Source organism: Protomyctophum parallelum (assembly GCF_964188405.1).
Source record: "Protomyctophum parallelum genome assembly, chromosome: 21".
In the NCBI taxonomy this organism is placed as follows: Eukaryota; Metazoa; Chordata; class Actinopteri; order Myctophiformes; family Myctophidae; genus Protomyctophum; species Protomyctophum parallelum.
Window position 1 is genome coordinate 13,889,743 of NC_139713.1, and position 24,448 is coordinate 13,914,190.

A 24,448-nucleotide genomic window follows, 5' to 3' on the forward strand; every position below is an offset into this window, starting at 1 on the left:
ATTGTTTCCTGTCATGACGGACATAACAGAGCTCAAGCTCACAGCCTCAATAATAAAGCACTAACCATGTGTACAATGAAGCCATTTCATTCTGTGTTGTTTTAGTCAAGTCACTTTTAAACCACGTCCTCTGTCAAAGCTGGCCTTCCCTTAATTCCCTCTGCAGGCTTTCATTTCACAAAATGCTGTTGACATGATATCTCTTCTGATTGATTGATTCCTAATTAACAGTTTGCAGTCATTCATATTCAATTCATCTGAACATCGATCTGAACATATAAACCACAATAAATACTTTAATATGACTCAAATTAATTAACATTTAATTGAACGTTATATGCTGCATGACTCATGCACAAACACACACCTCTATATCTCCATTAATCTCCTCTTTCCTCTCTTGTCTCCAAGTTGAAGCTGAGCTGTCAGACCTCCCACGGGATAGAAGCAGCACCAGCTACTGGCCACGGAACAAAACTACACCCCCTAGACACAGAACTGACACTGGTTCAGTCCAGGGGGGCAGTCAGACAGATATTTTGTGAAGCCACTAAGGAAATCGGGACATCCTGAAAGTTCATATAATGGCCTGTTGTGGCGCTGTCATTGGGCCCAAAAAAACCCATATTCCCATAGAGGTCCATGTATTTGGGCCCAACTTCACCTAGACTGTATTTGCGTTGCGATGCATTGTGTGCGACCTCTCTTTTCTATTCAAATATGAATTTAAACTAGAAAGGTTGCAATTTTGGTATTTGGCATTTTTGGTAAAATAGGCCCCTATACCTATACTATATCATCGGACAACGATTACGGCCGAACGATACGCACTACCAACATTCTGCAGTTGGTGTTTTAATCGGATATATAGGTCCGGAGATCATGTGTGTCTCCCCACAAAGCCAATTGACTGACTTCTATGTAAACCAGAATTCATTAGCCCCTGCTCTAAATAGCCAGCAGCCCAATTTTCTAAATTAACTGAAACAGTGCTCATAAAATTAAGCATGGCCGTGTCTATTATGTATACATTATGTCTGGTATTAAAAGGCTGAACTGGGAGGACATGCGTGTCCAGTATATGATTTTTCAGTTCATTAGAAGAAAAATGTAATTATTGAGGACAGTATACACGTAGTCACGTGACGACGGTGACTTGCATGAGATATATGTTCTCGCCACATCCTAAAACCTTCTCGCTGCAGCATTTTTTAAGCCAGAGGGGAACTCAGATGAGATAAGAATGAACTTCACGTCTCTCACACCCAGGCCCACAGCACGTCTCTGTAACAATGACAACCTGCTGCTATGTGTCAGGAGGAGGAAACACAACAAACTGGCCTTATTTAGACATGGAAATGGTCAGTTTCTCCTGTGAAGGTGCTAGCACTGCTTGGCTCCTCCTCCTCTGATGGGGAAGTCACCCAACTCTGCCAGTTCACGTAGCCACAGTGATACCTCCTCATCCGCCGCTGTAACTTTTTACACAGTACTCCCACGTCACAGACCCATGGTTTATAGTAATCATGTAATAATGATAATTATAATAATGGATTTTATATATAATGCACTTTACATTTGTATAAATCTCAAGGTGCTAATAAGTGACTGCCGGTGTAGGCAGAGAAAAGAAGGAGATTTATTCCTCTTGGAAAAGCCAACGATGGTGGCACTCCGTTTAATCAGACAGAGAATGAACAACACAAAACTTGTCGCAGAGGTAAATACGTCAACACCTTGGAGGTGTGTTTCTTCACTCTTAAAGGTAACACACTATGCATTGCATTAAAGGACAATGCTGCCTATGGTAAGAGGAACAACCATATTAAACATGGGCAAGAATGCAGTTAATTATACATGTCATTATGAACTGTCCTGTGTGTGCATATCCACCACAATATAAACAATCAATACAAGAGAATAATATACAGTCACTCTCATCCAGGGTGCCCAAAAGGTAGATTGCGATCTACCAGTAGATCACAAAGGCTGTACAGGTAGATCACATGTCCCAAGGAATATTTAATTTAAACATATAAAAAACTATTTTTGGAATATGCCACTTGAGTTAGGTGACTTGATTGATTGACAAAAGGGGCCTGTATAAGCTCAAACTCACAATGCAATATTTTGTTTTCAACAGTGTTGCTGTGCACAAATGTCTGTAGCATTACAAATTAAAAACAAAAAAACTATTAGATTTCTCCCCCTCTATTTCCCATTCCAAGTGCATTTGTCCTATATGTAATGCCAGTGCCGCTATTCTAAAGCCCCCTCAGGCACATATTTAAACTATTTTCACTTTTTCAGCAATGGTGGGTAGATCTTGTTGAGCTTAGTTGTTGTAAGATGTCATAAGATGTTGTAAGATGTCGACACATATTTACACCATGCCAGACTTGAGAGAGAGTGATGGAGAGAGAGGACAGTTGGAGGACAGTGGTGGACGTATGAGAACACAGGCACACGCACACGCACACGCACACGCGCACACACACACACACACACACACACACACACACACACACACACACACACACACACACACACACACACACACACACACACACACACGGTTGCTAATCCTCTAATCACAAGGTTTGACTACTTGAACATTTTAGGGATAAGAGTAAGACAGATCTGCTCTAAAACCAGACTTCACACAGCTCTACTGCAGCCTGTTCCCTTCTGCTGATTATGTCTGGCATTAAAATGGAGGACAGGACATGCATGCGCACTTGACCAGTATGACTTTTCAAGAGCTGCATCTACAACAAGCCAGTGTGGTTTATGTGTGTGAGTGTGTTTTCTAACAGAAAGTACAAATAAAGGTTTGCTCTTCATACAGAGAGAGGGGGGGGGGGGGGACTGGGCCTAGTTGCTAATCCTCCAAGTAATCACAAGGTTTGACTAGTTGATCAGATCAAAGTTCACCTCGTAGTATAGTGGTTTTTCCCTAATGGGGCTGATCGAGGGTAGCTACTGGGACGTAAGTCGGGACTTGATCACTCCCGGCTGGGTCGCCTGAGTGAGGGGTATGATGTTGCGAGAGCCGAAACCCCGTTGACCTCAGGATACATCGCTGAGGATACGTCCCAGGTGCATCCATGCGATGTTTTTTTGTTATAGTTCTTCTATTTATAGTGACTCATAGGAATAGACTATGTGACAACCAGGTATAGTCTGGTGACGGCAACTGGGTGAGCAGTATGGGTTAGCGCCCCAGCCTGTGTCCTCCGTGAGGAGGAAGCCCAACAACCCTCGGTGAGGCCTTTAGGAGGGCCATGCAAGAAGCAAGCGGAACCGCAGTACCATGACCCTGCGGAACCATTGCCCACCACTCCTGAATGAACTGTCTGGTGCTGGGACTCTGGTGCAACACACAGGTCCTCGCTCTGGTGAGAGCAGGAGTGGACCTGGTGAGACGTAGGAGGGGCCCGGACAGGAGACAACCCACAGAGCCTAGTCCCTCCATGTGCCAGAAGTGTACCTCCCAGCCTTGGCAGAGTAGTTCTGGAGTAGTTCCAACGGATTGTGTGCCCCTGGTTTTTCCCTAATGGGACTGATTGAGGGTAGCTACTGGGACGTAAGTCGGGACTTGATCACTCCCGGCTGGGTCGCCTGAGTGAGGGGTATGATGTTGCGAGACCCGAAACCCCGTTGACCTCAGGATACATCACTGAGGATACGTCCCAGGTGCATCCATGCGATGTTTTTTTGTTATTGTAGCGTATTTTACTCAATTCCCCAGACAAAATAACATTTTTTTGAGAGTGGCAGAACTTCTGGAAGTACGTGCTCTCATGGGCTTGTAGCTAAATCAAGGTTGTCAAGTTAACTTATTGAGTTTGAGATGTATTTCGCCCCAGTGCAAAGGTACTGTATAGTCTAGACATCGTAATTTGCATTAGACTGCATGGTCTCTCTCCATAGTATTTCAATTCAGCTACATTCAAAGTGTGGATAATAAAGGTATAGGCTACCTTGTAGTAGGCTATGGACCGTTTGCAAGGATTCTACACTACATAAAGTCCATTCATCTCCATTGACTTCACTTCAGATTCTGCACACTTGGATGCAACAAAACAGTGAGTAGCCTAGGCTATATGTCATTCTTTAGCTTTTGTATGGCTCATGTAATAATTTGAGGACATGGAGTATTTATAATACATTCTCATACCGGCATTGCCCAGATATTCTCATCTAGAATTAAAGTACAGCAAGCAACAAAAGGTTAGCATTGTGCATTATGTCAAAGGCACCGCTTAACCCAAACTAACCTCAACTCATAAATGTCACCATGATATTTAAACAAGTGTTATAAAATGCCACTGATATCAGGAACAAGTGGGACTATAGAGACCTCAGCATCAGACATTAATGAGGACTCAGGGCAAAAAGTATGCAGAAAGTTACTGATATGCCACTGGAAATGCTGGGGCAAAAGATTACCCTATCATGAATTCCAATGTTTTTGATTTATTTGTTAACAACATGGTCACATTTCATTATTTTATAATATACAACGTTTTACGGATAGCAATCTGAATACACTGTAACGTAAAGTCAAACCTCTGACGACAACTGTAAATGTTAAATTGGACCTCTATGCCTACTAAAAATATAATACGATACACATACACAGAACATCTTATATTCCCACCCACAATTTGGGACACATTTGTGTAAATTAAAATGATATCATCGCATCATAGTATATGCATATTTGGATATATATGCGCCATATACATTTGAGATATTATTATTATTGTAATATGATGTCTATGTTACATCCAGGGACAGTATGCAGGTGCTGAGTGGACCCTGGGCTGACATGGCTCTGCTCTACAGACAGATAGACAGTCAGACAGACAGCTCTCTACCTGTCTGTCTGTCTGTTAGTCCTTCTGCTGTTTCTGTCTGTCTGTCTGCCTCCTGCTGGCACAGCTGACTGTCTACCTCACATGGAAACAATACATGTACTGTATGTGTTCTGTATTCAGAGAAACTTTGGGTAACTTTACATTTAAACGTAACATTATTCCACAGTTACCAGACACTTATAGAGCCACCAAACTTCTAGCGTTGGAAAAGGTGAAAACATTGTTTCCTGTCATGACGGACATAACAGAGCTCAAGCTCACAGCCTCAATAATAAAGCACTAACCATGTGTACAATGAAGCCATTTCATTCTGTGTTGTTTTAGTCAAGTCACTTTTAAACCACGTCCTCTGTCAAAGCTGGCCTTCCCTTAATTCCCTCTGCAGGCTTTCATTTCACAAAATGCTGTTGACATGATATCTCTTCTGATTGATTGATTCCTAATTAACAGTTTGCAGTCATTCATATTCAATTCATCTGAACATCGATCTGAACATATAAACCACAATAAATACTTTAATATGACTCAAATTAATTAACATTTAATTGAACGTTATATGCTGCATGACTCATGCACAAACACACACCTCTATATCTCCATTAATCTCCTCTTTCCTCTCTTGTCTCCAAGTTGAAGCTGAGCTGTCAGACCTCCCACGGGATAGAAGCAGCACCAGCTACTGGCCACGGAACAAAACTACACCCCCTAGACACAGAACTGACACTGGTTCAGTCCAGGGGGGCAGTCAGACAGATATTTTGTGAAGCCACTAAGGAAATCGGGACATCCTGAAAGTTCATATAATGGCCTGTTGTGGCGCTGTCATTGGGCCCAAAAAAACCCATATTCCCATAGAGGTCCATGTATTTGGGCCCAACTTCACCTAGACTGTATTTGCGTTGCGATGCATTGTGTGCGACCTCTCTTTTCTATTCAAATATGAATTTAAACTAGAAAGGTTGCAATTTTGGTATTTGGCATTTTTGGTAAAATAGGCCCCTATACCTATACTATATCATCGGACAACGATTACGGCCGAACGATACGCACTACCAACATTCTGCAGTTGGTGTTTTAATCGGATATATAGGTCCGGAGATCATGTGTGCCGATTTTTGTGAGATTTGGACAAAATTTGTAGGAGGAGGAATGTGCGTGAGTAAGGCTATGGACCAGAGCTACATCCCTACCTGCTTTCTCTGCACCATTTACGGCCATTTCCAAATGTTAAAATGTAAAAGACCAATATTATTATGAAGAAAACAAGATGTTAAGACCGCTAAACCAAATAGAATAAAGTTTCTGCGTTGTTATGGCTTCTGAATGTAGGTCTTTTAACATGTAAAGTCTATGGAGTGACATCACGTCAACAGGAGATAAAATAACACATTATGCTCTCAAAACAATCTATTGCACAAAACATTACGAAATAAAAGTGTCAATAAATAATATGGCATGTGAGGGATCTTTGGTGGAATGCATTCATTCACTTGTATATCTTATATACCTGCTACATCATTTTGACTAAAACCTGTCAGCTCAATAAAATGTGTCCTTATTTGTCATTGAACTTTTATTTAAAATCGTTGGTGTTGGTGTTGGTGTTCTTAAAACTGGACAGTTGTGTGTTGTGTAACTTTAGACTAGAGATCATGACATGATAGCAGGGAAACTGCATAAGTGTGTGTGTGTGTGTGTGTGTGTGTGTGTGTGTGTGTGTGTGTGTGTGTGTGTAAGTGTGTGTGTGTGTGTGTGTGTGTGTGTGTGTGTGTGTGTGTGTGTGTGTGTGTGTGTGCATGTGCGTGTGTGCGTGTGTGTGTGTGGGTGTGGGTGTGTGTGCTCATACAGTGTGAGCTGTCAAAATAACAGTGCTGTCATCGTTTAGGGTAGTGAAGATAGCATATATAGGAACATCAAAAACCTGCAGGAAGAATTGAAGTCATAAAGGTACAGATGGCTGTAGCGAGGCATTCTGAAAACATTGAGGTCCAAGATGGAGACCAAGACGATACAGATTACGAGAATGACACCACTGTCACTGCAAGAAGAACTAATGTAGAAATGTCTGAAGAAGGACATTATGAGAGTCTTGATCTGCACAAGATAGGCGATGCCGTCTATGGAGATCTACGGACCAAGAAGAAGCCGTCTGGTAAGAGATATTACTAAGACTAAAAATCACCAATACAAACACGTTTAAACCTTTTAAACCATAGGTTCTCCCACAGTATGTATATGTTTGTGTGTGTGCATGTGTGTGTGTGTGTGTGTGTGTGTGCGCGAGAGAGAGAAAGAGAGAGAGAGAGAGAGAGACTGCATAGCATTCACGCTCACATTACATCTTTATGTCTATTTGTGAGTTCTCTGACTTCTATATATTTTATTTCGGTTATTGCTGATGTCATAAATGTACAATTTGGAGGGTTTTGTTTTACATTGTATTTCAGACTTTTTTATTTTTTACATGAATGTTGAGTACTGGTGTTGTTGTTGTTGGTTTGTCCTGTATCTGTCTTGTACCTGTTGTCTGTCCTGTCTTCTGAAAAACCTCAATAAAAATACTTGAATAATAATTTGAGTTCTCTGACTGACAGAGTACATAATTTACTAAAAATCATGATAAGTGCCATTTTCATTAAACCAATCAAGGACTCAGAGTAATAATCAAGATAGTTACCATTTGTTAACTTGTCCATAGTTCAAGCCTCTCATCCTTGAAAGCTGTCTACATATATTTATGCTTTTCCAGTCTTGACAAAGAATGTGAGAGAGTTGAGGCCAAGGACAGTTATAGAAGTGATTCACTTTATGTGTAAAAGTATTTTAGAGGTCATTTCAAAGTACTTTGGTCCGGTTGGGTTTAGCTAACGGCATTTACTCTTTTTGTTTTTGTCTTAACAGGGAGAAGGCCTTTCAAAGTTGTTGTGGGTGTTGCTGTGTGTCTGGGTCTTATACTGACGGGTGTGACCATAGCCCAGGCTGTGCACTGTGAGTATTACATGTCACTAAAATACCACATCACTTTGTTGCCTAGCTGTGACATCTATAAAAGCCACTACAGACTACAGTATTTAACTCTGAAGACAAATTCAGATTTTCCCCCCTATTTGTGACGATGGGCATCCAGATTTCCACAGTATTAACGAAAAACTTCAGGTGACTTCTTTTTTTAATTAGCATTGCTTATTTTTGTGTGTATTACTGCATGCATCTGCAAAGTATGCTGAATAAAGTGGTGTTTAGGGGCACCGTGGCACAGTTGGTAGTGCTGTTGCCTCTCATAGATAGAAGGTCTTCGGTTCGATTCCCGCTGGGGACGCTGTGGGTGCTGGGTGCGTGTTCCCTCCTCAGTGCCCATACCCGAGGCGGGGTTGGCGAAAGGGCATTTCTGTGTGGAGTTTGCATGTTCTCCCCGTGTCCCCTAGGGTAGGTACCCTCACAAAAAACATGCAGTAATCCTGGTCTTTAAACTACCTCCCCCTGGCCAGCCGGGGTGCCTGACGGAGGGGTAAGGAACGTGTTCCTTCCACGCGCTACGTCCGGCTGGGGAAACTCTCTCCTGTCAGGTGAAAAGACAGGGGAGAGTGAATGCATAGAAGGAAGCATGAGGTCAGTCCACATGAACAGTAGTAACAACAGTGTTGTCATCCATTTCTGTCCTTGCAGATGGTTCAGCCAGTAACAGAATGAAGTCCAACGATACCCTGAGCCTGGATTATACCCAGATAAATATCCTCAACGACAACCTGAACCAGGAGAAGGACCTGCTTCAAAGTGAAGTAAACCAGCTGAAGACACAGATAGCAGGTGAGAGAAGATACAAAATAAATTAAAATTGTATAAATAAAATAAATACATAACTGTAGTGGAGTCAAAACTAACTACAATATTTGCAACAACAACAGACTACACCAACCTGAACCAGGAGAAGAACCGGCTAGAGTCTGACAACACCAACCTGAACCAGGAGAAGGACCTGCTTCAACGTGAAGTAAACCAGCTGAAGACACAGATAGCAGGTGAGAGAAGATACAAAATAAATTAAAATGGTATAAATAAAATAATAGTAGTGGAGTCAAAACTAACTACAATATTTGCCTCTGAGAAGTAGTGAAGTGTAGAAGTATAAAGTAGGCCCATCGCAAACTTGAAATACTTATCCGAAGTAAACAAATACCAGGAATGTTTTGGCCTCCACTCCACTACATCTCTGACTTATTATTATTATGTGTTGTGTGTTATAATAGATTTTCAGTACATTGAAAATGTACTGAAGTAAATCTCCTGTTTGATGTTTGTAGACAGGCCGTGTCCCTGTGGATGGATGAAGTTTGGAGAGAGCTGTTACTACAGAACTGCTGGATGGAAAACATGGCAGGAAGGTAGAGACGAATGTCGGAGTCTAGGAGCTGATCTGGTGGTCATTAACAGTAGAGACGAGCAGGTTAGTGTGTGTGTGTGTGTGTGTGTGTGTGGGGGTGTGTGTGTGTGTGTGTGTGTGTGTGTGTGTGTGTGTGTGTGTGTGTGTGTGTGTGTGTGTGTGTGTGTGAGTGCGTGCGTGTGTGCGTGCGTGCGTGCGTGCGTGCGTGCGTGCGTGCGTGCGTGCGTGCGTCGATCATTATAGTGAAGTTTATTGAATAGAATGAATGATGATTCAATCATGTACAAATAATTAGGTATTCATCAGAGGATTGAGGATTGGGGGGCATCATGCATCATGGATTGGTCTGACCAGGACTCAGGGCAGATGGAAGTGGGTGGATGGAACACCACTGACAACAGAGTGAGACATTTGACATTTTATTGTAATCAAAGTCTGTCAAAGTCACTTTATTTGAGTGCCTGAGTGGATGTGGTTAAATTAATACATTGTTTATTGTGCAGGTACTGGGACAATGGATATCCTCGTAATGATGGAGACAAGAACTGTGCAGCCTACTCCCACAGGACTGACCCTGGAACATGGGTTAATGATGGATGTTCAACTACAGGGTCCTCAATCTGTGAGACTAACCAGTGATGTTTGTTTTCACTTTTCAACTGCAGTTCATTGTTCTGCTGCTACAGCAGTAATTAGTGAAAATGATAAAAACTCAAAAAAGATATATCTTGAAGTACTACATGTTGTACCTATAACCACTTTAACACAAACCACCAACTATGATGCTTTAGCATGTTATTAATTTGGCTTTCACACCTTGACCCTATTCTGGGGACGAACATTCTGCGAAAATAGTAGATCTACAAGCCCACAGCCTGTAACAACACGATGCATTGTGAGCTTGTAGATCAGCTATTTTCACAGTGAAGATAGTGCAGAAGTTCTCAAAGTGTGGTGCGGCGGCCCCTAGGAGTCATTGGTGCGGCTCCAGTGGGTCGCCAGATAAAAATGAATATTGTAGTTTGGCTATTTTTTTGTACATTTTAGAAAAATGTACACATTTATAATTTAGACTTTTAAAACAACGTCTCGGGGGTCTCTGACATAAAGACCTTTAGATGGGGGTCTGCGGCCAAATACATATCAATTACATACATTTTCCTGTCCTTGACATGAAAATGTAATAGTCGCGATGCGACTATTACTGTACACCCACTGTTCATTAGCCTGACCCTGTATTTCAGTGGCTGAAACTAAAAAGGCCCCACATACATACAGAGGCACATTTGATGAACAGTCAAAGTGTTCAGCAGGGCTCAGAGCATTAACGCTCCACAAGGGCTCATTCAAGTCAATCAGAAGGACCTCATGGGATTCTTTTGCCCAAGCTCCCGATAGTCTCAAGAATGACCTCTGATCATGAAAGGCTAAAGCCCAGTCCACTTCACAATTGAACTAGTCACAACCAAAATTGTGCCTACCTGCTACGGGTCAATTCAGAGTCAGACCACTGCAAATTGTTACAACTGGTTGCAAGTTGCAACTGTGTCAGACATGTGACGAACTGGGTTTTAGACCTCTGTGCCTTCCTTCTGTTTAGCCTTGCAGTGGCCAGACGCCAATCTGCCGGTGGCAATTTTTTCTTTTGCCTTCCGCGGACTGGTCTGGCCAAAAAGCCAGGCATCCCCTTCATTAAATGAAAAGAGTATATGTTTGGGGTGGGTCATATCATTTTATTTGCTAAAAGAAAAGATCCAACTGACCCAATAAGTTCTGATGGTGAAGCTAAATTATGTCATTCTATTTAGCTATATATGCCATTTGTTTTTGCTTGTTCGCTCATATCATGTCTTTTTGATCTTCTTATATTCGTATTGTTAGTTTTTAACCACATGAACCTTGCATTATTATTCATTATTATTATTCTAGTAATAGGTGAACATTCTGAGAAAATAGTCTTCAAAAATAGCAAATCTACAAGTTCACAACGCGTCACAAGGTAATGATCTTCTAGAGCTGCTATTTTTGATGAAGCTGATTTTGGTCTAGCCGCTGTAGAGAAAGTAGTAGTGCAATATTATGTAGCTGTATTTTAACCCTGTTTTTTATGAAAGCTTTTAATAAAACTTTACTTGACAAGAGCATTATTCAACTCTTTATTTAACAATTCTACTGATTAAACTAGAGTTGGTGAAAGTGGTGACACAAATAAATTAGACAAAATTGGAACTGCAAAAGCTGCTTGGTTGAAAAATGGCAACTCACCCGAACATGTATTTCCTGTTTATTTAAGAGGTGGAGGGACGGGGAGACTTTTACTGAAGAAAAGCTCTATAGCCTACTGTATAATGAAAAACTGTATAGTGAGTGACTAAGTGATGATTAGCCTACTATCAGAGATATAGATAAAGCCCTGGTGATTTTTGGCTTATTAACCTGTTAAAAAGCCTAACAGATTCTAGCATGTTCACACTTCACACACTAAGTGTGACGTGCATGTGTTTGCCATGTTTTAAAACCAGATTTCACACCCCCATATGTCTCAGAAACACTGAGGAAGCTCGTTTCCTTCGACTTATTATTTAAAGTGGTATAATTATAAATGTATATTGTATATTGTATGTATTTGTGAGTGACTTCATTTGATATTTTTGGGTCCTTTTTGTTTGCATGCACCGATCATGCTCTGAAGACTTTTGAGTTGAGAACACAAGTTTTTTAATGAGTGCAGGGCACAGAGCAACTGTGGTTCACAAAGATATTGAATACATAATAGAAATTTAATATATAACATATATAATTGAATATATAATAGAAATTGTAATATTTAGGCGGATTGATTGTGTATATAGGCAGGAGCAGGGGGGGGGGGGGGGTGATTCTCCCCACAAAGCCAATTGACTGACTTCTATGTAAACCAAAATCCATTACCCCCTGCTCTAAATAGCCAGCAGCCCCAATTTTCTAAATTAACTGAAACAGTGCTCATAAAATTAAGCATGGCCGTGTCTATTATGTATACATTATGTCTGGTATTAAAAGGCTGAACTGGGAGGACATGCGTGTCCAGTATATGATTTTTCAGTTCATTCGAAGAAAAATGTAATTATTGAGGACAGTATACACGTAGTCACGTGACGACGGTGACTTGCATGAGATATATGTTCTCGCCACATCCTAAAACCTTCTCGCTGCAGCATTTTTTAAGGGGAACTCAGATGAGATAAGAATGAACTTCACGTTTCTGACACCCAGGCCCACAGCACGTCTCTGTAACAATGACAACCTGCTGCTATGTGTCAGGAGGAGGAAACACAACAAACTGGCCTTATTTAGACATGAAAAAGGTCAGTTTCTCCTGTGAAGGTGCTAGCACTGCTTGGCTCCTCCTCCTCTGATGGGGAAGTCACCCAACTCTGCCAGTTCACGTAGCCCCAACCCAATGATACCACCTCATCCGCCGCTGTAACCTTTTACACAGTACTCCCACGTCACAGACCCATGGTTTATAGTAATCATGTAATAATGATAATTATAATAATGGATTTTATACATAATGCACTTTAAATTTGTATAAATCTCAAAGTGCTAATAAGTGAGTGCCGGTGTAGGCAGAGAAAAGAAGGAGATTTATCCCTCTTGGAAAAGCCAATGATGGTGGCACTCCGTTTAATCTAAATGCGTCAACACCTTGGAGGTGTGTTTCTTCACTCTTAAAGGTAACACACTAACAACCATATTAAACATGGGCAAGAACGCAGTTAATTATACATGTCATTATGAACTGTCCTGTGTGTGCATATCCACCACAATATAAACAATCAATACAAGAGAATAATATACATGCAGTCACTCTCATCCAGGGTGCCCAAAAGGTAGATTGCGATCTACCAGTAGATCACAAAGGCTGTACAGGTGTCATGGTCTGCATACTATCTCCCTGTCAGCCACCCCCACTCTCCATTCCTACCCTCAGTCATTGTCACACACCTGTTCCCACTCCATCCCCAGCCCAGCAGTGCCATGCCCCTTTTCACACCTGAGAACATTTCCCCAATCAACCCACCTCCTATAAAGACTGGACTCATTACACACACAAACTGTGGGAACATAAACCATTGTCCGGTGCGCAACCTTTCCTGTGATTATCCTGTACCTGGAATTCCGTGTCTGTAAGGTTTTTGGACTTATGTGTTTTGCCTTTTTGGATTTTTGCCCTTTACTTTTGAAAAGTTTGGCAAAAGGGCTTCCCTGAGTTTTCTTGCTTGCTGCCTTGTGTTGTAGCTAACCTGCTTTATTTAATAAACCAGTGTTTGAAACTACTCTCCTCTGCATTTGGGTTCTATCTCCTGCTCACTGTGACAACAGGTAGATCACATGTCCCTAAAGAATATTTAATTTAAACATATAAAAAACTATTTTTGAAATATGCCACTTGAGTTAGGTGACTTGATTGACAAAAGGGGCCCGTAAGCTCAAACTCACAAACAGTGTTGCTGTGCACAAATGTCTGTAGCATTACAAAAAAGCTATTAGATTTCTCCCCCTCTATTTCCCATTCCAAGTGCATTTGTCCTACGTATATGTAATGCCTGCGCCGCTATTCTAAAGCCCCCTCAGGCACATATTTAAACTATTTTCACTTTTTCAGCAATGGTGGGTAGATCTTGTTGAGCTGATCAATTTAGTTGTTGTAAGATGTCGACACATTTACACCATGCCAGACTTGAGAGAGAGAGGACAGAGAGGGGACACTGAATTTCTAACAAAGTACAAATAAAAGTAAGTAGGGGGGGGGGGGGGGGGGGTTTGACTAGTTGATCAGATCAAAGTTCACCTCGTAGTATAGTGGTAGCATATTTGTCTCAATTCCCCAGATAAACTAACTTTCTTTTGAGATTGGCAGAACTTCTGGAAGTACGTGCTCTGGCCCTGGGCTTGTAGATTGTGCTTCCAGCTAAATCAAGGTTGTCAAGTTAACTTATTGAGTTTGAGATGTATTCCCCCCCAGTGCAAAGGTACTGTATAGTCTAGACATCGTAATTTGCATTAGACTGCATGGTCTCTCTCCATAGTATTTCAATTCAGCTCAGTTTGCAAGGATTCTACACTACATGAAGTCCATTCATCTCCATTGACTTCACTTCAGATTCTGCACACTTGGATGCATCAAAACAGTGAGTAGGCTATACCTACCGATATGCAATTATTTAGCTTTTATATGGCTTATGTAATAATTTGAGGACATGGAGTTTTTATAATACATTCTCATACCGGTATTGCCCAGATATTCTCATCTAGAATTAAAGTACAGCAAGCAACAAAAGGTTAGCATTGTGCATTATGTCAAAGGCACCGCTTAACCCAAACTAACCTCAACTCATAAATGTCACCATGATATTTATAAAATGCCACTGATCTCAGGAACAAGTGGGACTAGAAGAGACCTCAGCATCAGACATTAATGAGGACTCAGGGCAAAAAGTATGCAGAATGTTACTGATATGCCACTGGAAATGCTGGGGCAAAAGATTACCCTATCATGAATTCCAATGTTATTGATTTATTTGTTAACAGTGTCACATTTCATTATTTTATAATATACAAAGTTTTACGGATAGAAATCTGAACACACTGTAACGTAAAGTCAAACCTCTGACGACAACTGTAAATGTTAAATTGGACCTCTATGCCTACTAGAAATATCACATATAATACGATACACGTGAATAACGTGTTCCTTCCACGCGCTACGTCCAACCAGGGAAACTTCCCCCAGGATCACATTAGGATTAGATGATTGACACAGGGGTGAAAAATGGGTTACAAAATCGTGGGATAAAAAAATAAAAAAATAAATACGATACACATACACAGAATATCTTATATCCCCACCCACAATTTGGGACACATTTGTGTAAATTAAAATGATATCATAGCATAGTATATTATGTATATTTGGATATATATGCGCCATATAAATTTGAGATATTATTATTGTAATATGATGCCTATGTTCCATCCAGGGACAGTATGCAGGTGCTGAGTGGACCCTGGGCTGACATGGCTCTGCTCTACAGACAGCTCTCTACCTGTCTGTCTGTCTGTTAGTCCTTCTGCTGTTTCTGTCTGTCTGTCTGCCTCCTGCTGGTACAGCTGACTGTCTACCTCACATGGAAACAATACATGTACTGTATGTGTTCTGTGTTCAGAGAAGCTTTGGGTAACTTTACATTTAAACGTAACATTATTCCACAGTTACCAGACACTTATAGAGCCACCAAACTTCTAGCGTTGCTAAAGGTGAAAACATTGTTTCCTGTCATGACGGACATAACAGAGCTCAAGCTCACAGCCTCAATAATAAAGCACTAACCATGTGTACAATGAAGCCATTTCATTCTGTGTTGTTTTAGTCAAGTCACTTTTAAACCACGTCCTCTGTCAAAGCTGGCCTTCCCTTAATTCCCTCTGCAGGCTTTCATTTCACAAAATGCTGTTGACATGATATCTCTTCTGATTGATTGATTCCTAATTAACAGTTTGCAGTCATTCATATTCAATTCATCTGAACATCGATCTGAACATATAAACCACAATAAATACTTTAATATGACTCAAATTAATTAACATTTAATTGAACGTTATATGCTTCATGACTCATGCACAAACACACACCTCTATATCTCCATTAATCTCCTCTTTCCTCTCTTGTCTCCAAGTTGAAGCTGAGCTGTCAGACCTCCCACGGGATAGAAGCAGCACCAGCTACTGGCCACGGAACAAAACTACACCCCCTTGACACAGAACTGACACTGGTTCAGTCCAGGGGGGCAGTCAGACAGATATTTTGTGAAATCGGGACATCCTGAAAGTTCATATAATGGCCTGTTGTGGCGCTGTCATTGGGCCCAAAAAAACCCATATTCCCATAGAGGTCCATGTATTTGGGCCCAACTTCACCTAGACTGTATTTGCGTTGCGATCAGGGGGGCAGTCAGCCAGATATTTCGTGAAGCCTCATTTGAAATCGGTAGTTCATAATAATGGCCTGTTGTGGCGCTGGACTGGACCCAAAAAGCCCCATAGCTCCATAGAGGCCCATGTATTTTGGCCCAACTTCATCTAGACTGTATTACCTTAATAAACATGGTCATGAATACTTTCTTCTTCCAGTCACTAGTTTAAAGTCTCATTTCTAATGTCATAATATACTATATTATACTATATCATCGGACAACGATTACGGCCGAACGATACGCACTACCAACATTCTGCAGTTGGTGTTTTAATCGGATAGGTCCGGAGATCATGTGTGCCGATTTTTGTGAGATTTGGACAAAATCTGTAGGAGGAGGAATGTGCGTGAGTAAGGCTATGGACCAGAGCTACATCCCTACCTGCTTTCTCTGCACCATTTACGGCCATTTCCAAATGTTAAAATGTAAAAGACCAATATTATTATGAAGAAAACAAGATGTTAAGACCGCTAAACCAAATAGAATAAAGTTTATGCGTTGTTATGGCTTCTGAATGTAGGTCTTTTAACATGTAAAGTCTATGGAGTGCAGGCGTCACGTCAACAGGAGTGAGGACTTCAAAATAAAATAACACATTATGCTCCCAAAACAATCTATTGCACAAAACATTACGAAATAATAGTGTCAATAAATAATATAGCATGTGAGGGATCTTTGGTGGAATGCATTCATTCACTTGTATATCTTATATACCTGCTACATCATTTTGACTAAAACCTGTCAGCTCAATAAAATGTGTCCTTATTTGTCATTGAACTTTTATTTAAAATCGTTGGTGTTGGTGTTCTTAAAACTGGACAGTTGTGTGTTGTGTAACTTTAGACTAGAGATCATGACATGATAGCAGGGAAACTGCATATGTGTGTGTGTGTGTGTGTGTGTGTGTGTGTGTGTGTGTGTGTGTGTGTGTGTGTGTGTGTGTGTGTGTGTGTGTGTGTGTGGTGTGGGTGTGTGTGTGCATACAGTGTGAGCTGTCAAAATAACAGTGCTGTCATCGTTTAGGGTAGTGAAGATAGTATATAGGAACTCAGTGTGTTGTGAAGAGATCAAAAACCTGCAGGAAGAATTGAAGTCATAAAAGTGCAGATGACTGTAGCGAGGCATTCTGAAAACATTGAGGTCCAAGATGGAGACCAAGACGATACAGATTACGAGAATGACACCACCGTCACTGCAAGAAGAACTAATGTAGAAATGTCTGAAGGAGGACATTATGAGAGTCTTGATCTGCACAAGATAGGCGATGCCGTCTATGGAGATCTACGGAACAAGAAGAAGCTGTCTGGTAAGAGATATTACTAAGACTAAAAATCACCAATAAACCTTTTAAACCATAGGTTCAAAGATTTTAACTGATCTACCTCCCTCCTTCTCCCACATGTTTGTGTGTGTGCATGTGTGTGCATGTGTGTGTTGTGTGTGTGTGTGTGTGTGTGTGTGTGTGTGTTGTGTGTGTGTGTGCAAGAGAGAGAGAGAGAGAGAGAGAGAGAGAGACTGTAGCAAAGCCCCGAATGCCAAGATAAAATAGCATTCACGCTCGCATTACATCTTATGTCTATTTGTGAGTTCTCTGACTGAATTAACTAAGTACATAATTTACAAAAAAATCATGATAAGTGCCATTTTCATTAAACCAATCAAGGACTCTGAGAGTAATAATCAAGATAGTTACCATTTATTAACTTGTCAATAGTAGTAGCCTCTCATCCTTGAAAGATGTGTACATATATTTATGCTTTTCCAGTCTTGACAAAGAATGTGAGAGAGTTGAGGCCAAGGACAGTTATAGAAGTGATTCACTTTATGTGTAAAAGTATTTTAGAGGTCATTTCAAAGTACTTTGGTCCGGTTGGGTTTAGCTAACGGCATTTACTCTTTTCTTGTTTTTGTCTTAACAGGGAGAAGGCCTTTCAGAGTTGTTGTGGGTGTTGCTGTGTGTCTGGGTCTTATGCTGATGAGTGTGACCATAGCCCAGGCTGTGCACTGTGAGTATTACATGTCACTAAAATACCACATCACTTTGTTGCCTAGCTGTGACATCTATAAAAGCCACTACAGACTACAGTATTTAACTCTGAAGACAAATTCAGATTTTTTTCCCCTATTTGTGACGATGGGCATCCAGATTTCCACAGTATTAACGAAAAACTTCAGGTGACTTTTTTTAAAAATTAGCATCACTGATGCATCTGCAAAGTATGCTGAATAAAGTGGTGTTAGGGGCACCGTGGCACAGTTGGTAGTGCTGTTGCCTCTCACAGATAGAAGGTCTTCGGTTCGATTCCCGCTGGGGACGCTGTGGGTGCTGGGTGCGTGTTCCCTCCTCAGTGCCCATACCCGAGGCGGGGTTGGCGAAAGGGCATTTCTGTGTGGAGTTTGCATGTTCTCCCCGTGTCCCCTAGGGTAGGTACCCTCACAAAAAACATGCAGTAATCCTGGTCTTTAAACTACCTCCCCCTGGCCAGCCAGGGTGCCTGACGGAGGGGTAAGGAACGTGTTCCTTCCACACGCTACGTCCGGCTGGGGAAACTCTCCCCTGTCAGGTGAAAAGACAGGGGAGAGTGAATGCATAGAAGGAAGCATGGGGTCAGTCCACATGAACAGTAGTAACAACAGTGTTGTCATCCATTTCTGTCCTTGCAGATGGTTTAGCCAGTAACAGAATGAAGTCCAACGATACCCTGAGCCTGGAGAATAGCCAGCTAAATATCCTGAACAACAACCTGAACCAGGAGAAGGACCTACTTCAACGTGAAGTAAACCAGCTGAAGACTCAGCTAGCAGGTGAGAGAAGATACAAAATACATTAAAATGGTATAAATAAAATAATAGTAGTGGAGTCAAAACTAACTACAATATTTGCCTCTGAGAAGTAGTGAAGTGTAGAAGTATAAAGTAGGCCTATCGCAAACTTGAAATACTTATCCGAAGTAAACAAATACCAGGAATGTTTTGGCCTCCACTCCACTACATCTCTGACTATTATTATTATGTGTTATGTGTGTTATAATACATTTTCAGTACATTGAAAATGTACTGAAGTAAATCTCCTGTTTGATGTTTGTAGACAGGCCGTGTCCCTGTGGATGGAAGAAGTTTGCAGAGAGCTGTTACTACAGAACAATTAATGAATGGAAAACATGGCAGGAAGGTAGAGACGTATGTCGGAGTCTAGGAGCTGATCTGGTGGTCATTAACAGTAGAGACGAGCAGGTTAGTGTGTGTGTGTGTGTGTGTGTGTGTGTGTGTGTGTGTGTGTGTGTGTGTGTGTGTGTGTGTGTGTGTGTGTGTGTGTGTGTGTGTGTGTGTGTGTGTGTGTGTGTGTATGTGTATGTGTGTGTGTGTGTGTGTGTGTGTGTGTGTGTGTGTGTGTGTGTGTGTGTGTGTGTGTGTGTGTGTGTGTGTGTGTGCGTGCGTGCGTGTGTCGATCATTATAGTGAAGTTTATTGAATAGAATTAATGATGATTCAATCATGTACAAATAATCAGGTATTCATCAGAGGGTTGAACCCTGGGGGGCATTATGGATCATGGATTGGTCTGACCAGGACTCAGGGCAGCTGGACGTGGGTGGATGGAACACCACTGACAACAGAGTGAGACATTTGACATGTTTTCATTGTAATCAAAGTCTATCATAGTCAGTTATTTGAGTGACTGAGTGGATGTGGTTAAATAAATACATGTTTATTGTGCAGGTATTGGTACAGTGGATATCCTCGTAATGATGGAGACAGGAACTGTGCAGCCTACTCCCACTGGACTGACCCTGGAACATGGATTAATGATGGATGTTCAGCTATAGTGGCCTCAATCTGTGAGACTAAGTGATGTTTGTTTTCACTTTTCAACTGCAGTTCAGTGTTCTGCTGCTACAGCAGTAATTAGTGAAAATGATAAAAACTCAAAAAAGATATATCTTGAAGTACTACATGTTGTACCTATAACCACTTTAACACAAACCACCAACTATGATGCTTTAGCATGTTATTAATTTGGCTTTCACACCTTGACCCTATTCTGGGGACGAACATTCTGCGAAAATAGCAGATCTAGCCCACAGCCTGTCACAACACGATGCATTGTGAGCTTGTAGATCAGCTATTTTCACAGTGAAGATAGTGCAGAAGTTCTCAAAGTGTGGTGCGGCGGCCCCTAGGAGTCATTGGTGCGGTTCCAGTGGGTCGCCAGATAAAAAAGAATATTGTAGTTTTGTACATTTTAGAAAAATGTACACATTTATAATTTAGACTTTAAAAAAAACGTCTCTGGGGTCTCTGACATAAAGACCTTTAGATGGGGGTCTGCGGCCAAATACATATCAATTACATACATTTTCCTGTCCTTGACATGAAAATGTATTACTGTACACCCACTGTTCATTAGCCTGACCCTGTATTTCAGTGGCTGAAACTAAAAAGGCCCCACATACATACAGAGGCACATTTGATGAACAGTCAAAGTGTTCAGCAGGGCTCAGAGCATTAACGCTCCACAAGGGCTCATTCAAGTCAATCAGAAGGACCTCATGGGATTCTTTTGCCCAAGCTCCCGATAGTCACAAGAATGTCGACCTCTGATCATGAAAGGCTAAAGCCCAGATAGTCCACTTCGCAATTGAACTAGTCACAACCAAAATTGTGCCTACCTGCTACGGGTCAATTCAGAGTCAGACCACTGCAAATTGTTACAACTGGTTGCAAGTTGCAACTGTGTCAGACATGTGACGAACTGGGTTTTAGACCTCTGTGCCTTCCTTCTGTTTAGCCTTGCAGTGGCCAGACGCCAATCTGCCGGTGGCAATTTTTTCTTTTGCCTTCCGCGGACTGGTCTGGCCAAAAAGCCAGGCATCCCCTTCATTAAATGAAAAGAGTATATGTTTGGGGTGGGTCATATAATTTTATTTGCTAAAAGAAAAGATCCAACTAACCCAATAAGTTCTGATGGTGAAGCTAAATTATGTCATTCTATTTAGCTATATATGCCATTTGTTTTTGCTTGTTCGCTCATATCATGTCTTTTTGATCTTCTTATATTCGTATTGTTAGTTTTTAACCACATGAACCTTGCATTATTATTAATTATTATTATTCTAGTAATAGGTGAACATTCTGAGAAAATAGTCTTCAAAAATAGCAAATCTACAAGTTCACAACGCGTCACAAGGTAATGATCTTCTAGAGCTGCTATTTTTGATGAAGCTGATTTTGGTCTAGCCGCTGTAGAGAAAGTAGTAGTGCAATATTATGTAGCTGTATTTTAACCCTGTTTTTTTATGAAAGCTTTTAATAAAACTTTACTTGACAAGAGCATTATTCAACTCTTTATTTAACAATTCTACTGATTAAACTAGAGTTGGTGAAAGTGGTGACACAAATAAATGAGACAAAATTGGAACTGCAAAAGCTGTTACGCTCTCCTGATTGGTTGAAAAATGGCAACTCACCCGAACATGTATTTCCTGTTTATTTAAGAGGTGGAGGGACGGGGAGACTTTTACTGAAGAGAAACTCTATACTGTATAATGAAAAACTGTATAGTGAGTGACTAAGTGATGATTAGCCTACTATCAGAGATATAGATAAATCCCTGGTGATTTTTGGCTTATTAACCTGTTAAAAAGCCTAACAGATTCTAGCATGTTCACACTTCACACACTAATTAAGTGTGACGTGCATGTGTTAGCCATGTTTTAAAACCAGATTTCACACCCCCATATGTCTCAGAAACACTGAGGAAGCTCGCTTCCTTCGACTTATTATTTAAAGTGGTATAATTATAAATGTATTTGTGAGTGACTTAATTTGATATTTTTGGGTCCTTTTTGTTTGCATGCACCGATCATGCTCTGAAGACTTTTGAGTTGAGAACACAAGTTTTTTAATGAGTGCAGGGCACAGAGCAACTGTGGTTCACAAAGATATTGAATATTGAATATATAATAGAAATTGAATATATAACATATATAATTGAATATATAATAGAAATTGTAATATTTAGGCGGGTTGATTTAGGCGGGTTGAAAATTCATTAGCCCCTGCTCTAAATAGCCAGCAGCCCCAATTTTCTAAATTAACTGAAACAGTGCTCATAAAATTAAGCATGGCCGTGTCTATTATGTATAGATTATGTCTGGTATTAAAAGGCTGAACTGGGAGGACATGCGTGTCCAGTATATGATTTTTCAGTTCATTAGAAGAAAAATGTAATTATTGAGGACAGTATACACGTAGTCACGTGACGACGGTGACTTGCATGAGATATATGTTCTCGCCACATCCTAAAACCTTCTCGCTGCAGCATTTTTTAAGCCAGAGGGGAACTCAGATGAGATAAGAATGAACTTCACGTTTCTGACACCCAGGCCCACAGCACGTCTCTGTAACAATGACAACCTGCTGCTATGTGTCAGGAGGAGGAAACACAACAAACTGGCCTTATTTAGACATGAAAAGGTCAGTTTCTCCTGTGAAGGTGCTAGCACTGCTTGGCTCCTCCTCCTCTGATGGGGGAGTCACCCAACTCTGCCAGTTCACGTAGCCCCAGTGATACCTCCTCATCCGCCGCTGTAACTTTTTACACAGTACTCCCACGTCACAGACCCATGGTTTATAGTAATCATGTAATAATGATAATTGTCTCCACCAGGCCGAAGGCATGGGGGGAGAGTATGTTTTGCACTCCGTCCGTCCGTCCGTGTGTGTGTCCATGAGCAGCTAATCTCCGGCACTGTTAACCCGGTCGATGCCAAATTTTTAATCAGACAGAGAATGAACGACACAAAACTTGTCGCAGAGGTAAATACGTCAACACCTTGGAGGTGTGTTTCTTCACTCTTAAAGGTAACACATTATGCATTGCATTAAAGGAAAATGCTGCCTATGGTAAGAGGAACAACCATATTAAACATGGGCAAGAACGCAGTTAATTATACATGTCATTATGAACTGTCCTGTGTGTGCATATCCACCACAATATAAACAATCAATACAAGAGAATAATATACAGTCACTCTCATCCAGGGTGCCCAAAAGGTAGATTGCGATCTACCAGTAGATCACAAAGGCTGTACAGGTAGATCACATGTCCCTAAAGAATATTTTTGGAATATGCCACTTGAGTTAGGTGACTTGATTGATTGACAAAATGGGCCTGTAAGCTCAAACTCACAATGCAATATTTTGTTTTCAACGGTGTTGCTGTGCACAAATGTCTGTAGCATTACAAATTAAAAACAAAAAAACTATTAGATTTCTCCCCCTCTATTTCCCATTCCAAGTGCATTTGTCCTATATGTAATGCCTGCGCCGCTATTCTAAAGCCCCCTCAGGCACATATTTAAACTATTTTCACTTTTTCAGCAATGGTGGGTGGGTATAGATCTTGTTGAGCTTAGTTGTTGTAAGATGTCATAAGATGTTGTAAGATGTCGACACATATTTACACCATGCCAGACAGTGGCGTGCACAGACATTTAGAGGGGCGGGTGCTCAAGTGAAAAAAGGGCACCTTGTGCAGCGCATGGAACCGGCACGGTTGCCTTAATAGTGTGAGATTTATAGATTTTGTGGCATAAATAATATATTAGAAGCTTTTTTTAATCAAGAATTGATCAATGTCACCATGGTCCACATACTGTACACTGTACAAAAAAAAATAGATTTAGACTTTTTAGTTTTAGTTTTTTTTTCAAAAGGGCACATTGCTGTCCAGAGGGCAAGGGCAGGTGGTGATCTAGCACCCCCTAGTGTCTAGTGTATCTGTGCACGCCACTGATGCCAGACTTGAGAGAGAGTGATGGAGAGAGAGGACAGTTGGAGGACAGTGGTGGACGTATGAGAACACACACACACACACACACACACACACACACACACACACACACACACACACACACACACACACACACACACACACACACACACACACACACACACACACACACACACACACACACACACACAATCCTCTAATCACAAGGTTTGACTACTTGAACAGATCAAAGTTCGCTCAACATTTTAGGGATAAGACAGATCTGCTCTAAAACCAGACTTCACACAGCTCTACTGCAGCCTGTTCCCTTCTGCTGATTATGTCTGGCATTAAAATGGAGGACAGGACATGAGCATGTGCACTTGACCAGT

The 24,448-nt window shown here is 41.1% G+C and overlaps 2 long non-coding RNA genes across 2 annotated transcripts; one reads left to right on the top strand and one right to left on the bottom strand.

The window, feature by feature from the left end:
• Positions 1–8,780: 8,780 nt before the first annotated feature.
• LOC310878669 lies at positions 8,781–19,498 on the bottom strand. Its single transcript, XR_014570906.1, has 3 exons — positions 19,374–19,498; positions 19,028–19,081; positions 8,781–8,841 (listed from the first exon to the last, which is right to left on the bottom strand). It is a non-coding gene; the product is annotated as an uncharacterized lncRNA (long non-coding RNA).
• Positions 19,439–20,126, top strand: LOC310878671. The gene is made up of 3 exons (XR_014570907.1): positions 19,439–19,517; positions 19,794–19,900; positions 20,003–20,126. It is a non-coding gene; the product is annotated as an uncharacterized lncRNA (long non-coding RNA).
• Positions 20,127–24,448: the final 4,322 nt, after the last annotated feature.